The sequence below is a fragment of the Camelus bactrianus genome, chromosome 5 (genome assembly GCF_048773025.1).
Source record: "Camelus bactrianus isolate YW-2024 breed Bactrian camel chromosome 5, ASM4877302v1, whole genome shotgun sequence".
Lineage (NCBI taxonomy): Eukaryota > Metazoa > Chordata > Mammalia > Artiodactyla > Camelidae > Camelus > Camelus bactrianus.
The window spans coordinates 36,708,552-36,726,478 of record NC_133543.1 but is presented as its reverse complement, the minus strand read 5'-3'; the positions used below and the strand labels follow the sequence as shown (position 1 = coordinate 36,726,478).

General features: G+C 36.7%; 1 long non-coding RNA gene and 1 other non-coding gene across 3 annotated transcripts in view; both read right to left on the bottom strand.

The window, feature by feature from the left end:
• The window catches only part of LOC105065205 (uncharacterized), a 614,873-nt gene that overhangs the window by 246,600 nt on the left and 350,346 nt on the right, over window positions 1-17,927 (bottom strand). The gene's annotated exons all lie outside the window — the stretch shown is intronic.
• On the bottom strand, window positions 2,645-2,717 carry TRNAV-AAC (transfer RNA valine (anticodon AAC)). Its single transcript has one exon. It is a non-coding gene; the product is annotated as a tRNA-Val (tRNA).

Sequence of the window (17,927 nt, the reverse complement as noted above, 5' to 3'; positions counted from 1 at the left end):
TCTTTAAAAGATATATCACGATGTGAGTTGTTTTGGTGTTAATCATGTGATTAGGTACTTATATAGTCCAACCTATGAGCCACTGTTATTTCTAATCACCTGCTTTGTTCAATATCCCCTTCCCTTTTCTTCTTTTATGGTTTTATTTACTGATGTCTACTATATTCCAGGAGTTGAATTTGCAGCCTGGCTTGGAGGAGGATGACACTTATACACAGGTAATTACAAGTCAAACAAATAGGTGATGCACATCATAAGGATGATGACATAAAGTTAATGGTACTAAAGTTGCGAAGTAATGTCTGGTGAAATATATGATTTCAAGACTTCTTGATTTGCTCAACTGGGTCTCAATTTTTAATTCTCTATTTAAATCCTCTCCCCTTCCCTGAACTGTTACTCTCTGATTTCAACACTGGTTTGGTGATGTATGTGACATGTTCCTCACTCAGGTACTTTCCAAATGCTTCTGTGATCAAAATATTTACCTATAGTCATTGTAATTGAATGACAAAAGAGAAATACATGCATTTTCATTTGTACCCAGTTCAAACGCGGGGTATAGGTTAAAAAAATCATATTTAAGTGATAGGGCATCCCTGGAAACAAGTAATAGTCATATCGAATCGTGATTCAATTTGGTAAATATTATCTGACTACTAGGAAATCATGAGACATATTGTAGCAACAGAGCAGCATGTCTTCTACCATAACCTTTTTATTTATTTAATCCAGCTCATTAATAAAGATCTTTGGTTTTCACGATGTACGAATACTTCAAAACCACAGGCTCACATTTTGACAGCTAATTTTGCAGGATATAATTTTCCTGCTTAACCCAAGAGGAAAAAGAGAGATGATTGAGATTAATCATTTGTAAAATTATAATTCTGTCTCAGATAATAATTTGCAAGATCTTTCCCTTTTCTGAAATCCCCAGAATGCACCATAAATTGTCACACTTTGTAACAGAACATGTAACACATTAGGGGACTCCTAATAAAGCAAGTCTGCTAGAAAAACAAACGAATTGCCTTATAATTGGCATGTTCCCCACGTGACTATTCTCCTGTGAAGGAACATTGTGCCTTGGGTGAAGAAGGGTTTAAAAATTATTATTCAAGAGGTGGTTATCTCCATCTCTTATTACCATTTGAGCTGTAATATATGGTATTTCTTTACTTCGAGTAAGCCTGTTAGAAGATACCATTGTGTACCCAGAAGGTGAATTGGTCCCTTGTGGAAAAGTGAGCAAATTCAGAAAATTTTAATTATGTTCAATAAAAAAAGACTATCAAAATGGACATATGAAAATACTGACTCTTAGAGAATGGCTCTGTGTGTCCAAGGTGGGCAGGGCTCACTCCTGTATTGGCAGAGCCCTCTGTAAACTTTGCCTTTCTAAATCCACTTTATAGGCATTTACTACTTTTCCAACAACAAACGCAAAGAAACCTCAATGATTTTATATGAGGTTGGCAGATAGTACACAGACTGTATCAGACTCTGTGGAAGGGGCAGGGGGACGGAGCATGGCTCTCTTATTTTGTGGCCCACTTTTAACTAAACTGGTTAGGGCTGAAGCAAATGAGATCAGGGTCATGGGCTCAGAGCCTGTGTGGGCCGGCCAGCTTTGCTCTGTTCGCATCTGCAGACTACACTCAAATTCCACCAGTCCCAGGAATACATGCTGAAGGAGCATAGGCTGCAGAGGGTTTGAATGAGTCAAAATACTCCCATCCCTAATTCTTATTTAAAAAAAAAAAAAGCACCCAAAGGCCTGTTCTGCCGAGAGCCGATCATTTCTTACTGATCCCACAGCCTCCATTTTGCTTTGACCCATCGTTATCTTTTGCCAGGATCATTGATATAGCTTCCATCTCCTTTCCCTGCTACATCCCTTGCCTCCTTCAGAATGTTCTCAACAATGCTGCACAGCAATCCTGTTAAATGAAAGTCAAAATACACCACTCTTACACTCAAAACCGTCTGATAGCTTCCCTTCTAACTCCAAGTAAACGCTGAAGTCCTTGCAATGCCCCCCAAAGACCCTAGACCATTTGCAAATCCACTGCTCAGTCTTTCCTCAACACAATGGAAACTCTCTCCTCGCGCTTCCTCCACAACGTCCGGCACACGCCCCACAACGATAGGCTTTCAGGCACACAGGGGAAGACTGTTGATCAGAAGATGCTGCTTTTTGAGATAGCGCCTGAAGAAAGAAGGGGCAAAGGCCTGGCTCCTTCTTAAAAACTGGAAAAAAGAAGGAAAATAGAGAGCAAATCCATAAATGGATCCCATGGATTTTGTTTCTTCCATAACAGTAGAAGCAAACACAAATTAATATCTCAGATATTTCAGTAAATATGAATTTTCCCACTACACGTAAAAAGTAATCTCCTAACAGACACACATTATTATATATAAAATAGATAAACAAGGACCTACTGTACAGCACAGGGAATGATACTCAATATCTTGTAATAAAATATAATGGAAAAGAATCTGAAAAGAAAAAAAAATATATGTATGTATGTGTAACTGAATGACAATAATGATGGAGAGGCAAGTGCCCACGTTCTCTTGAGACTTGGAAAGTATTGGCTCAGTCTCTCTTTATATAAGTTAAAAAATTTTTTTTTAATGGAGGTACTGGGGATTGAACCCAGGGCCTTGTGCATGTTAAGCACACACTCTACTACTGAGCTATACCCTCCCCCCATATATGCTTTTTTTAGACAAAAAAATGACAAGCAAATATGGTGAACAAATAAGTGGCAATATTTTATTAAGATGTGGTATTTCAAAAAAGTTTCTAGAATTTCTCATTTACTTTGACTAACTACATTTCTTGGTAGAAGGTGTTGTGACTGTCCCTAGAAAATGTGTATTCAGATTCTTTCAAATTAAAATAAGGCAGTGAAATGAAAAAAACAAAAACAAAAAAAGAAAAAGAGAGAGATTGGCACCTACTTGTATGCCTATATGTTCAATGCCTTTCTCAAAAGGAAATATAGTGCCAAAATAATCCACCCAAGACAAGTAAATGAAATATGAATTAGTGGTGGTAACTGAATCTGTGGCAAAAGCACAAGTACCATTTATTTTCTGATTTGGGCTGACATCTCCAAAAATTTTGATTTTTAGTGGGACTTAAGAATGGGGAAATCGAAAAAGAAAAAAAAAAAAAAAACCACCTGTTGTATGGCTCAGAGTCTTGATCTTCTGTGATATGCAAACATGATTTGATCTTACCCTGGATTTCTTGGACATTTGCCTGAGACGACTCACCACTCACAAGACCACCAGGCCACCTCTACCACAAACACTCATGTAGCTCTGCTCAGAGTTAACTGATACACAGAGCTAGAAACTCATCCTGGCCTGGAGAGATATGAGACAAAGGAATCAAATGATAGGTCTAGTGGAAAAATTAACAGCCTCTGCTGTTGCTGTCTACATCTTTGTTTGGATTTTCTGGAAGTCTGGGCCTCTAAACTGACAAATGAAGCTATGACTATACAATCAAAACAACTGGTGGAAAACTGGAAAATCCAATCAGCCAGGTGTTTTGACTACACAATCTCTTATGGCCATTTTGACTAATCGTTTTCACTATGTTCATTATTTTCTTTTTTAATGATCGCTTTTTCCTATTATGTAAGGTAATGTATTTTATTGCAGGAAATATACACATACACAGTACAGCTGTGAACATTTTGTAATCCAGAATTTTTATACTATTAATATTTTTATGTCTATTATAAGTTTTTAAAAAATTCCTTATTTATCTATATGTGTGTGTATATTTTTTATTTACATATACTCTCTACCTAGTTATTTTGTAATCTCTTTCTCTTACTAAAAATAAACCATGATTATTTTCCTAGATAATTAAATATTATTTTCCAGCATGGTTCTTAATTATTGAATAGCACCATAATTTTCTTTCCCCAGTCCCCTGTGGCTGGACAACTAAATTACTTCTAGTTTTCAAAGTTATAAATACATAAGGTACTTCTGAACAATTCTGAACATAAATTTTGCACAGATTATCAGATTATTAGTAACGATTATAATCTGAATGCATTTTTGCTGAATAATATTGATGAACTGACAACTAATTTATTGAAAGAGCCCAAGTAAATTTGTTAAACAATTACTTATATTTTTTCATCCAGTAGGACAAAACCCCAGCAGAATAATACTATCTTAAAATTCTAGACTATATATTCAGTGGCGTGCTTTTCCACATTTAACTCATTTTGAGAGCAATACTCACATCATCCCATTACTGTGTGACACACAGGTGTCTTAGACTTGATGAACTGTTAATGTTACTTAGGCTATTACATGTATGCTGATCAGAGGCAATTTGGAGACAGGATGTTTGAAGCTCTGTCTTCTGTTGAATATGAGTCTGGCAGGAAATGTGTCACTAATTCAGGGAATCTCCCGGAGACTTCTTGTTTTGGAAGTTAACTACTTCTAGAGAAGCATAGATACTTATCAGTTGGGTAGACCTTTCTTCAGATTTCTACAAAGGAATCAGAATTTGTGTTTGGCTCAATCAACTAAATACGTCTGGATTCTATACAAGTCACTGTGTATACATACACTTTCTTGGCCATGTTACCCAAATCAACAGTCACTTCTCCAGATCACTGCCCTTAACAAGATACAGTGGCGTGGGTCTCTTGAAACATCTCCAGGGGTCCAGCTGAGCTGGGTTCCCAGAACAGCATCTAGAACAGCATAGCTACTAGATGTCTCTTGAGTCTTGGCTGAACTATAACTCAGAGGGAAATCAAGTCTCAATATCTTCAGTAAGTCTTTTCCTAATTCAGTGCCCATAATCCCATTACTTCTGATAAAAGCTATTACTTCCCAAGGTTGAAGTTACAACATAACTTCTGTAGAATCACCCTGGCCTTCTGCCTTCTGCACTATTTAGAACACGGAATACAAAACATTTCTCTTTAGTAGGAAATAAGTCAATTTGTAGCATATCTTCACCCCTTCTGCAGAAGTCTAGAGCAGACGGAGTCTGTTTTGCAGTACTTTGTGGAGAGCGCTGCACATGGACACCAATCATGGACTTCTGATACATGTTCATATAGAACAAATCATATGCTTCTTCATTACCTGGTAGTAGAGGCTAGAATGTACAGGAATATGGTTCATTTTGGAAGGTATTGACTGTTTTATTGATTACAGAAGGCAATCACTGGATTGGAATAAATGCTACTTATAATTTGTCTATATACATCCTAAACCAGCATTAGAAAAACAGTACAAAAACAGGGTAAAAGAGTATGTTTAGCAATACCCAATTTTTACAGCAAGTATTTCTAGTAACATGGCAGAATATTCAGTAGTATTCACCGGTATTTTGAGTGATGAAAACCTCTAAGTAACTGCTTTCTTATACTTCAGATCTAGGTTATTTAGACTATTGCATAGAGAAAGAAATGCTCAGTATTTTGAGCCCTCTGGAGACCAAGAAAGATGAAGTATGTAAAGTAGAAAGATAGCTTAAGTTTCTTTTCAAGTTTCTACATAAATCTAAATGGCTCTTCAGTAATTAAAGCACACCCTAATTGCTTTGAGGCCATCCAACTGGAATAAACATTAGGGACCTGGACCACTGGAAAGAATCAGCTTCACTCCAGTGTGGGAGAACTGAGGGAACCCACAAGGAGGCCTTTGGTCTAGAGCCACAATGCACTCACTCTTTGACATTCACTAACATAAGCAATTGGATCATCCAACAAGCCCCTCTTGCTCAGGAAAGTGAAGATAAGAACAGAGTACAGATAATGGTAGTCATGATGATTATTACAATAAACAAGCGGAAATGCTCTTCAACTTGAGTCATGGCTTTCAATTTGCGGTTTATGCAGGAAGAAACATAGTAATGGCTAGAGAATGAATATGTAAGGCCAAAAATGTGCCTTCAGCTTTACAGGATAATCTTACATACAACATCCCATCTCCAACAAAGAGTGAGTTTTGCTAGAAAAACCACGTTGCCCAGTGGCTACCTTCAGAAGTACCAGTTCACTTTCTTTTTATCAGTTCTGTTACATTTGTACCCCTTAGCTTGTTAGGACTTCTCTGTGTAGTATACCAATGGTTCCAGGCGGTTTGTTTTACTTGTTTAACTTGGGAGTCCTAGAATTCTATTGATTCATTTGTGTTTTTTTGTTTTTTGTTTTTTACTGTACAGCACAGGGAACTATATTCCATACTCTGTAATAGCCTATGATGAAAAAGAATAGATCCATACATGATTCATTTATTTTTAAAACCAAAACCAAAACCAAAACCAAAAATCAAATGAACAAAGCCTGGCATTGCTTTAAGGCATCACTTTTGTTGTATCAGACCACTGATTCGAACATAATAAAAGACTGCATAGTTTGAGCATTAGGTTTAGTAATTACATGTGTGCATTTTCATTAAACAAACTATTGTTCTCTCAGTGCCTATTAGAGCCTATAAAGCTAGGAAGCCCAAATTTATTGCACTCTCATAAGAAGGAAAATAGCGTACCTCAGAAGTGTACATTGTATTTTGGTTTGCTGTTTATTACGGCCAAGATTTCACCCTTGGTTCTGAAACCTAAGGTGAATTGGGACATTCTTCAGTTCATGGATAGTTTTAATTTGGAACAAGTAAAATGAGACAATCTTACCTGACACTGTTTAAAAAACTAAGGTAAGAAGGAGAGATCATTGATTTGGAAGTTAAGTCAACTCAGCAACAAGGCAAATATCTGTTAGTAACAAGAATCATCCTCAAGTGGAAATTAAAGCTTTGCTACAGTGTAGATGAATCTAACAGCCCTAAATAAAATGTATTAAACCTTTACAAGCGTGCACCCATCTACTCTCCATCAATAGAAATGCTTTATAGAAGTTTCATAAAGGAGAGAGAATGAAAGCATGAGATCATCATCAAAGTATTTATATTGTGCTCTGTCATGAGAACTGGTACAGCTGATATTTTGTCATACTTCTGTTAGAAAAGACAGGAGGTCCCCATCTCAGGGCCCCCACATAAGAAATTAGATGGGATTGGATGTCATCACTGTCAATCATTCAGGCATAAGAGAGGGAGGCGGGACATCTAGTCCCAAGTGAAATGAGACCAGAAGGTACCTGTGTCATCTCTGTCAGCCCCTTTACTGCTTTAACTTTTTGATACAATTCAAAGAAAGAAAACTCCCAATAGAGGGATGGCTGAGAATCCAAAGTGAGAAATATGTGAATAATACTTAATATTATCAAGAGCAAAAACTAAAAGAGCTTGTAGAAAATCCTTTTTGTTTCATCTTGGAGGTTTGAAGTTTTCTCTCAATGCTTATAAAGTGAGCAGATTAAATAAGGTAGGACCTAGAAAAGAGAAGGTACTCTCCCCTGATCTTTAGCCAAGAATGCTCCTGAAACACCCCCCCAGCAATCTGGCAAGGTAGCATTATAGCATCATCATTTCGCAAATAAGAAAACCGAGACCAAGAAAGATCAGACATCTCTTTCTGTATCACCCTGCAGGGAGGTAGTAAAATGGGAAACCTTGTCTGCTGGCTCCGTCTAATGCTTTTTCAAATAGCAGAGTGAGAATGATGAGATAATTGTGCAAGATGTGAAAGTAAAGAATGTATATTTAGTTGGTTAAACAAAATCCACGATTTGAAAACTGAAGGCAAGGTGACTTACGTGTCACCGCTGTAAACCCCAGTTTTCCTGCAGGCAAAGAGGAGGCGTTTGTCTCTTCAAAACACAGATGAGATGTACTTAGACTAGAGAGGAAGCTCCTAGGGTTATTTCCCTACCTGACAGTAAACTAACGTGGTGACACTCCTGAGACTAAAGGTATCCAATGGTACATTTCTGTCAGAATTGCTCAATATGGAGTTACTTAGTTTCTGGATTTGAACTTGTTTGGGTTCCAAGAGCCAAGTTCTTCCTGACTGTGCAGACATGTGAGGCTGCAGGATGCCATAAACCTTTTATCTTTGAGCTAACAAGAATCTACACATTTTAGGAATCTTTTTTTGGAGTCAACCTTAGGAATATTTTTGGAGCCAGACAACATAATTACCCTCATATTTTAGTCGACCACGCCTGATTACTGAACAACAAAAATGGTATTAGTCATATTGCAAATCCTTTGTACAGCCCAAAGTGGTTTCAAATTATATATATGTAGTAACTTGGGACACTTTCAAAGGACAAATATCTGACCACTTACGCATATTCAAAATAATATCTTAAGGTCCAGGAAGACAGTTTCTAAAAAAGAGCTCCAACAATTAGGGAGCAATGTCAGTGTAATATGAATAGTGGCCTCCAAAGTGACTGTTTCAAGTGACTTCACTCATTTGGATGTTTGGGTCCAGAAATGTTTATATAATTAATGCAAGAATTCTTCTCACAGGGAACTCTCTCCAAATAAGATAACGGCTATATGTGTCACTGATTTTAATAGTAATTTCACATTTTGATTATGTATTATTCACTACTGTGATTTTTCTTTCTAACTGAGATACACCTTATAGTAAAGGACACAGCTGTCAGGTGTACAGCCTGAAGAGTTTCAACACGTGTATGTACATGTCTGTGTAATGAATACCAAGATCAAGATACAGAATATTTCAAGCACTCAACAAGCCTCCCTGTGTTTCTCATCCCAGGCCTACCACTGATCTGACCTTTAATCACAATAGATTAGTTTAGCCTACTTTTGAATTTCATATAAATGGAATCATAGAAGTGTACTCTTTTGTATCTGTCTCCTTTCACTTAACGTCATGTCTGTGAGATGCACCCACGTCCTTGTGTGTAACAGTCTCTTCTTTTTGATGGTTTGAATATTCCATTCTATTGTTAGACCACGACTCATTGACCCATTCTACTGTTGGTAGATGTCTGGATTTTTTACATTTGGGGGTTGTTATGGATAAAGCTGGTTAGAGCATTCTTATATGTGCCTCTGGGTGAAACTAAGTCCTCATTTCTATTTGGTATGTTGCCAGGTGAAAAATTGTTGTGTCATACATAACTTTTGGAAGCATGGCCAAAAATTCTTCCAAAGTGTCTCTACCAATTTACACTCTGACATAAAAGGAAAAACCATTTAGGTAGTTGACCTTCCTATATTCATCAGTGTTTCTTTACATGAGTTGTCTGGCTTTTTTTAAGGGAAGCTTAGAGACAGTATAACAAAATCACTGCCATATATTTTCTTCTTTGCTCTCCTGGACTATTTCTAATCCATTGCATTTGTAGTCTCCATCTTCTTTCCTCCTATTTTCTCCAGAGATACAAGGTGACTCCTTTATGGCACTTCACAGCTGATTTGTGTCTCTTGTATTTGCACTTGGGGTGAATTTCTGGCAAGAGAGTGGGCCATGCTCTCCTCTCTCACCTACTGCCTGTGTGGATAAGCCTCTGATGAGCATCAGAGGCAGAAGGCCATGACTCACTGTGTGTGTGAGCAGACATGAGACCCCAGAGGTTTAACACAGGCAGTGTGATAGCTTTAGTAGCGTCTCATAAAACTCAGAGAAGTATAAGGACAAACTCAATTCCAGATCCCACGGTTGCCACTACCTGAGCCTTCATCCTGTCATCACTCCTCAAGATTTCATCATTAACTTGCCCACATAATTACCTTTTGGTAAGGCCAAGGTTCTAATTATTAATCAAGAAAACAAAATATCACTGGTGGTTCTTCCCAGCTGTCCGTTTTAGTGATTCCAGATGTGCAAATCAAAGAAATGTTGGCAATAGTGTGATGTCCAAAAAAAAAAAAAAAAAAAAAAAAAGGAAATGAAATATGCAGACTGTTTTCTAAACATTGCAAAGGCCCTGGGAATCCAGTTAGCACCAAAATCAATATTTGCATTTTAATCTTTGCTTAATTTGAACTAATAGAGCCTGCACCAAACACAAAAGCCATTTGAAGTTGAATTTCTTTCTTTTCTCCCCTTATTATTTTTGTCCTTACAACTTTTTTGTAAAACATTTTGGAGGAAGCAGATATTTGGTTTAAATCTTTCATTTTCAAAATAAATATCCTTCTTTTCTGGGAACATAGATTAGGAATCCTGTATTGGGAGTTCTGTTTATAATATATTATCTTATTATGTATAGCTTAAGAGTTGTTTATTTTTTTTAATTTAATGAGCCTGAAATAAAATTAATTGGTACTAATTTGTACTACTTTGGTACTAATTTTCATATTTGGATATAACTCTTGAGTAACAAATAGAGCTAAAATAATTAGCAAAAGGCAATAATATGACACAGTTTAAAATAATCATCTCATTACAAAATGATAACAGTAGTAACAATAAACTATACTATGCGATCATAATAATAGTCCATGTTAAATCAAAATAATGCCCATGTTAGTTAATAATTCAGCTCTCTGACCATTTCACCCAACTAGAACATGAGAATGAGAAATTTAAGAGGAAATAAAGGGCCACTGTGTAGGTTAAATAGCCATATCAAAAGTCATAACATCAAGTGTTTCTTTAAATTTCTTAAATTTTCTCCAATTTTATTGAGATATAATTGACATACTTCATTGTATAAATTTAAGACGTACAGCACAATGGGCTGACTTACATATATAGTGAAATCATTACCATGGTTAAGTTTAGACTAGCATCCTCATGTGCTTTTAAAAAACTACTTCAGGCTTCCACTTAGGGCCTATTACTTTTAATTTGCATACAATCCTAACCAACTACTCAAAGCAATTGGCTTTCAAACCCATGGTAGAAGTGCACCAGATTAGTGAGAGCTTGAAACAGTGCCACAGAAAAGCACATGAACAGCAATAAGAAATGATAGTCAATAGCAAGAAAGTAATAGTTACACAAAGTATAAAAGCAATAGCAATTACTTTGTTATTATTACTAAAGAAGCAGGGCTGCTTTGTTTCGGGAAGAGAGCTTACCTTCCCCAGATAATCCCCTTTCTGCCTCCTACTCTAGTGGTGGGCGCAGTGCCGGCAGCAGGCAGGGTAAGCTGAAAGCCCCTTGCTGGGGTTGCAGCATACGGCTCCCTTCCTGCCCTCAGGCTTTTCCAGCATTGTTACCTGAGCACCAAAAGGAGCTCACTCGGCCATCCCTGTGCGCGAGCAAACCTGAATTTAATGCTTCTGGAGGCCCACACTTGCCCGACACAGCAGAGACAGTAGACAGATAGCCCCTGCTGTCTCTTGGGTGAACAAAACTGACGTTCACCCCCTAGAAGGTCCCAAGCTGAGATGGAGCCCAGCTGTCCACTGAATGAGCAGCACAGGAATGACCCATGGACTGGCTTCCCCTACTTCCCAGTTCCCTTGTTCCCAGACCCTGACCTCAGTTCCTTGGGATTGCTTCCCAAACTTAATGACTAGCATGCAAGCCCTTGTCTTGGGCTCTGTTTTTCCAAAAAACTTACACAAAGACAGTTTGATCCCCCATAATAACCCTTTTATAAAGCAGATTCTTTGCATGGGATTGAAGAATTGGGTCAGTTGATTTCTAGCTGCAATACAATTGGACCCTTCACTTGGTCCACAAGATTCAGCAGATTTATTGGTTCTAGAGGTATCCATGGTGACTGGATGTCATTCCCCACAGAAGAGTCATGGCAGAGACATCTAGCAGTCCAGAGAAAGGCTGGGCCTTACGTGGCAGCAAACTCCTCATTGTTGTCAAAGCAGCTCCCAGCCCAGCAGAGATTGTGCTCCTGACCATTCATGTGACAGCGAGTGACTATGTAACCCCAGCCTACATGATTCCATCAGAATCCCCAAGTCACAAGGTCACACAGGTGGCCTTTATTGTTTGATAGAAATGCTACATATGCCAGTTGGGGCCCAGCAGATCCACAGGGCACAAGTAAGCTGATGAAGAGGTTATCCTTTTTCTGTATTACTGCCTCTCCTTCACCCTTATACTTCTGGCCTCATAGAGGGTGACCTAACCCAACCAACAGAAGAGGGAAAACCCTTGGTTCTGCCACAGAGATGGGTCAGCTTTTTGTACTGGTACAAGCTAGAAATGCACAAATAAAGTCCCACTCAAAATAAGGCCCTGGAATGGTGGTGAAGATAAGCCCTCTCATTTTGCAGACCTGTGAGCAGAGAAATTCAGCCTCTAAAGGGGGGTATGGATTTGGGTGGACAGCTAAGAGTCTTATCAACTCCTCCCTACACTCTCCATACAGATTATTTGGTACTTACTATGTGGTAGGCATTATTCTACTCAATTTTTATACTCAACTCTGTAAATTAGCTATCATTCTGATATATGAATTTTATTTTTAAGTAACTAAGATAGGTTAAATTATTTGCTTAAGGACACAGCTGTTCAGTGGGTTGTACGTCACGGACAACCCAATGCGTGCATTTTCTACTACAGTGTATTCACTGTCAAGTATAAAAGCATATATTATTTCCAAAATAATGATTCCAAGCTAAGAAAGATTAAAATTCATTTAGCATAATGTTTAAAAGCATTAGGAAATATACTTTAGAAAGATTTTAACTCAAAAAGTCAAGATTAAAAACTTGGTGTTTAGAAGTGTGAGTCTCCCAATCTCAAGAAGAAACCCAACCGTTTTGGGTATTACACAACCTGTGGATTCAAGAGGATATGACTCTAGCAGGAGAACTTAAGAAAACAGTGAAACTGAGAACGCCAAATTAAAGAGGGTTTTCTTCTAGACCAGTAGTTTGCAAATTATGTTCCAGGGAGCCCCCAAACTGCACAATCGTTCTTCAGAGTGTAGCATGGGGTCCAAGGCAGTTAATACAGACAGGTGGCAGTTTGGGCCCACTTATATGCCTTAGTAGCATTCTCACTTTTCTATTCCAAATGTTGGGGTTCTACCTAAAATTACATTCAAAAAAGAATTTGCTCCTATAAAAATAAAACTTGTAAACCACAACTGGACATATATACCACAGGGATATATCAGAATACTGGAGTTCTCCATGCTTTGGAGGTAATTCACAAATTAGTTCTTTAAAGTACCAATAATTTCAGCCCAATAAAAGCTACTATCGTGTACTTGGCCAACAGGATCTCTGCCATTACACATTAGCATTAGAGTCAGCCGGAAATATTATAATGTTCTTATCTAGTAATATAAATGTACATTTCTTTGGAGTAACTGTAAACCTAAGTCCAGGCTTGGGCTTGTTTTTTTGTGGTTGTGGGAGTGAAAAGGTTCAGACAAGTAATATTCAAAATTGGCATAAGATTCCCATCTGCCTTCCTCGCCTGCAGTGAGAAGTGCCTTGCAGAGTTATGCCTGTGTCATTGAACTATGCCAGACAGGTGGGGTATGATTGGCCTCTAGGCCTAAAGTGCTCAGAGAACACTTCAACAAGTGGAGACAGGGAGGTCTTTAACGTTGAGGGTGGTTACTTGAAGGCGATGCACTGCAGAATGTGTCTGAACATTAGAGTTAGAGCCTGATAATAGGGAAGGCTGCTTACAAAAATGGAAATTCATTTCTCTAAGCCACAGAGCAGCCTAATGAACCCATTTGGAGGCTGAGTTCTTTGAATGACCTTAGAGTTGTTAGTAGACAGACCCTAAGGTCATACTGAGCTGCATCAGGCTTCAGGCTCATTTATTCTTTGGAAACATTACATAAGCCATAGCTTAACAGCAAGAACAAGCAAAGTTCTCAGGTTCTTTCATGATGGATATTTTCCCCCAAGGTCATCATTTTTACTGTTTCTTTCCTCTCTTCCTGTTTAGGTTAGGGTATCTTGAAACCAGGTGAGCCACTACTGGATAATTTGCCCTCTAATATCAATTCATCTTCCACTGACCTCTGCATCCAATTATGCCACTTTTAAAAGCTCCCAAAGTTAAAATTTTTTTAACATTTTTTTTATTGAGTTATAGTCATTCTACAATGTTGCATCAAATTCCAGTGTAGAGCACAATTTTTCAGTTATACATGAACATACATACATTCATTGTCACATTCTCTTTCGCTGTGAGCCACCACAAGATCTTGTATATATTTCCCTGTGCTACACAGTACAATCTTGTTTATCTATTCTACATTTTGAAATCCCAGTCTGTCCCTTCCTACCCTCCATCCCCCTGACAACCACAAGTTTGTATTCTGTGTCTATGAGTCTGTTTCTGTTTTGTATTTATGTTTTTTGTTTTTTTTTTTTTTTAGATTCCACATATGAGTGATCTCATATGGTATTTTTATTTCTCTTTTTGGCTTACTTCACTTAGAATGACATTCTCCAGGAATATCCATGTTGCTGCAAATGGCATTATGTTGTCGGTTTTTATGGCTGAATAGTATTCCATTGTATAAATATACCACATCTTCTTTATTTAAGATCTGCTGTGAGCATCAAGGGATAAACACTGTCATTTAATGAAACTTTCAGATATTAAAAAAAAAATTCTGCCTAAAACACAATATGAGCAGAAACAACAACAAAATTTTCATCCCTGTTTCTTGACAGCCCAACCCCCTCCCCACCAGTTGTTAAGGAAAATGCAGCAAAGCCAAGTAAGCAGTGTCTGTTCTCCACATCTCATCCCTGTCTCCAAGCTCCAGAGTGTCACATAGATTAGAGTCACTGGGGACTGGGGGCAGGAAATCCCAGGAAGTAAGGAGGAATTAATTTAGACTACTAAAATTTACTGCAAAAAAGGAAAAAAAATAGCTTTAAGAGAAAAGGCCATCAATAGGAGGCATGCCAGAAGTAGCGTAAGTAAAGAGACAGAGGCAGGGAGTAGTCATCACCTTGGATGGACAAGTTAGAGAGGCCAAGGACTGAGGAGGAAAGTTCAGCCAGTATATGGGAGTCCAGGCTGAAGAAGCTGTGGCCCTTCGTCTAAATCCATGTCCTACAACCCCCAGCCCCCTTGCCAGTGCTCCTCAAACTCTGCATCTTGTTAAAATGTAGAGCTGATTCCATGGGCCTGGAGTGGGGTCTGAGCTTCTGCATTTCTAACTCACTCCCAACTTGATGCTATAGGACTAGGAACCAAACTTTGAGTAACAAGTTTAAACAACCACTGTTGCTATTTGCTCGAACGTCCTTCCAGAGGCAGTCACTAGATATACAGTCATAATACAGTCATAACATGTACAACAAGCTTTTTAAAAAGGATAAAATAACTCACTGTATCAGCCGGCATTCTCTAGAGAAACAGAACCCACAGAGCCAATCTCTGTATATATCAGGGTGTGAAAGAGGGAGAGATTTTTAAGAAATTGGCTCACCCAATTGTGGAGACTAGTAAGTCTGACATGTATAGGGCAGGCTGGAAATTAAGAGTTTATTTTGCTGTCTTAAGGTAGAAGTTTTCTTCTCCAGGAAACCTGTTTTATTCTTAAGGCCTTCAACTGATTAGATGAGGCCCATTCACATTATCCAGGGTAATGTGCTTTATTTAAAGTTAACTAATTACAAAATTGGTGCAGTCATTATTGAGAACAGTATGGAGTATCTGTATATGTATCTTTATGAATCTATATGGGAATATGTGAATTACTTTACTGTACACCTCAAACATTGTAATCCAACTTTATTTCAATAGAAAAATTTAAAAAATAAAGTTAACTATTTATAAAGATTAATTACATCTACAAATACTTTCAGAGCAATAACTAGATTAATATTTAAACAAACAACCACATTCCATGGTCTAGCCATGTTGACACATGTCATTAAACATCACACATGCTATGTAATTTTTGACAAATTTGCTTTTTGCTCCCTTAACATGCCTTGAAAATCATTCTTTATTAACTGCCACATTGTATTCTATTATGTGAATGTGTCATAATCATACAAGTAGTCTTTAGTTGTTGGATATTTTACCTTTCATTATTACAAAAATGTTGCTATTATCACTTTTGGGAAGAAGTCTTTAACTACAAGTATGAATATATCTGTAGTAAAAATATTTAGATCTGAAAATACTAGTCAAGGAGTGTGTACTTTTCATAGCAATTAACAAATTGTTTTTGAAAACTAGACTTTACTGATTTATACCCTTAGTAAAAATGAGTAAGAATTTGTTTCTACACATTCTCAATGACACATTATATCACAAAATATTTTCAACTTTGCCATTCTGATATGTGAGAATGTTCATTCAAGTTTTATTTTGTGGATGACTGGATTATTTTACATTTAGAAGTTATTTGTGTTTCCATTTCTTTTTTGTCTAGTGTCCATTTTTCTGTGGTCAATAGTATTTTTAGCATTGATTTATTAGTTTAATTTATCTGATGAACATTAGTCATTTTATATATATGTGTGTATATATATATATGATACAAATACATTTTATTCCAGTACATTCAATGTCTTTTAACTTCATTTATGGTATTTTTCACTATGCAAATATTTTCATTTTTATGTACTGTTACGTGTCTTTAATTTTATGGCTTCTAGATTTTGTGTCCAGACTTTCTGTCCAAGAAAATATAATTTTTTTTCTATATTTCCTTCCACATTTGTATGGTATGTCATTTTTTTGTTAAAATCTTTGACCATCTTACTTATTTTGGTGTAATGAGTGTAACAGAGATAAACTTCTCATTCTCACTCTTCTGGCTAGTCAGTTGTTCAAAATCCATTTGTTTGATAATCTACTTTTTTATCACATATTAAACTCCACCATGTATTGGCTCTACTTATAAAATATCTAGCCTGAAAAATCTATTATGTAATATTTATGACTGTTTTTTCTATAATATGTCTAGTTCTCCTAGCAGAAGAGCTAGTCCCCCTCAGAAATCTTATACTTTGAAACTTTTGTAGCCAATTTTCTAAGTTTGAATCAGTGTACCAGTGTCAAAAACTTATTGTTGGTTTTTGATTAATACTGAATTAAAGTTATGAATAAATTAAGGGAGAATGTCTATTCCATGCATTCTCAATAGGGATATAACACCCTTAATGGGACAAAAACTGGTTTTTGGAAGTAAAAAAATTTATTTTTTTTTTAACTTACTCTTTTTCTGTATAAAGCACAGATATATGTATAGTATATAAACAGATATTTAGTGTATCTATAGTATTAAAATTTAACAGGAGAGGGAGATTAAGAAAAACGTCTTAGGAAATAAACTTATGGTTACCTAAGGGGAAGTTTGGGCGGATGGGATAAATTAGGAGTTTGGGATTAACAGATATACACTACTACATATAAAACAGGTAAACAACAAGGACCTGCTATATAGCACCGGGAACTATATTCAATATCTTATAATAACCTATAATGGAAAAGAATCTGAAAAAGAACATATATATATATATATGCATATGTATAACTGAATCACTTTGGTATATGCCTGAAACTAATATAGCATACATCAACTATAATAAAAAAAAATTTTTAAGTCTAAAAAGTCTCCTTAGGAGGCTATGATGAAAATACACTTGAGAAATGCTGTTCTCTCTATACAAAATTGATTGTTCTCAGCTAAGAACATTTCAGTTCTTGATATGTATTTAAGCCTCTTAGGTTCAACAGTAGAATTTTAAAATTTTCTTCAAATAGATCTGGGCATTTATTCTGAGGTGCTTTATCTTTTTAAAAAATTTACATTGAGGACAACAATTAAGTTTGTATATTAATCTTGTACAGTCAACCTATTGAATTTCTAATTGCAATTGTGTTATGGTTGTTCTTTGTTTCTCATTTTCTAGCATGAATATAATCAGCAAACAATGAAAATTTAGCATCATCCTTACTGACCCTTACGCTTATTATTTTTTTTTTAGGCTACTTTATTATATTCATTCTGTATGTGCTTCACTGATGCAGAAAAACCAGTTCAGGAACAAAAAATGTATAAAATCCTTAAAAATATATACGTATTCTATATATTTAGTGAACACATATGCCCAACACA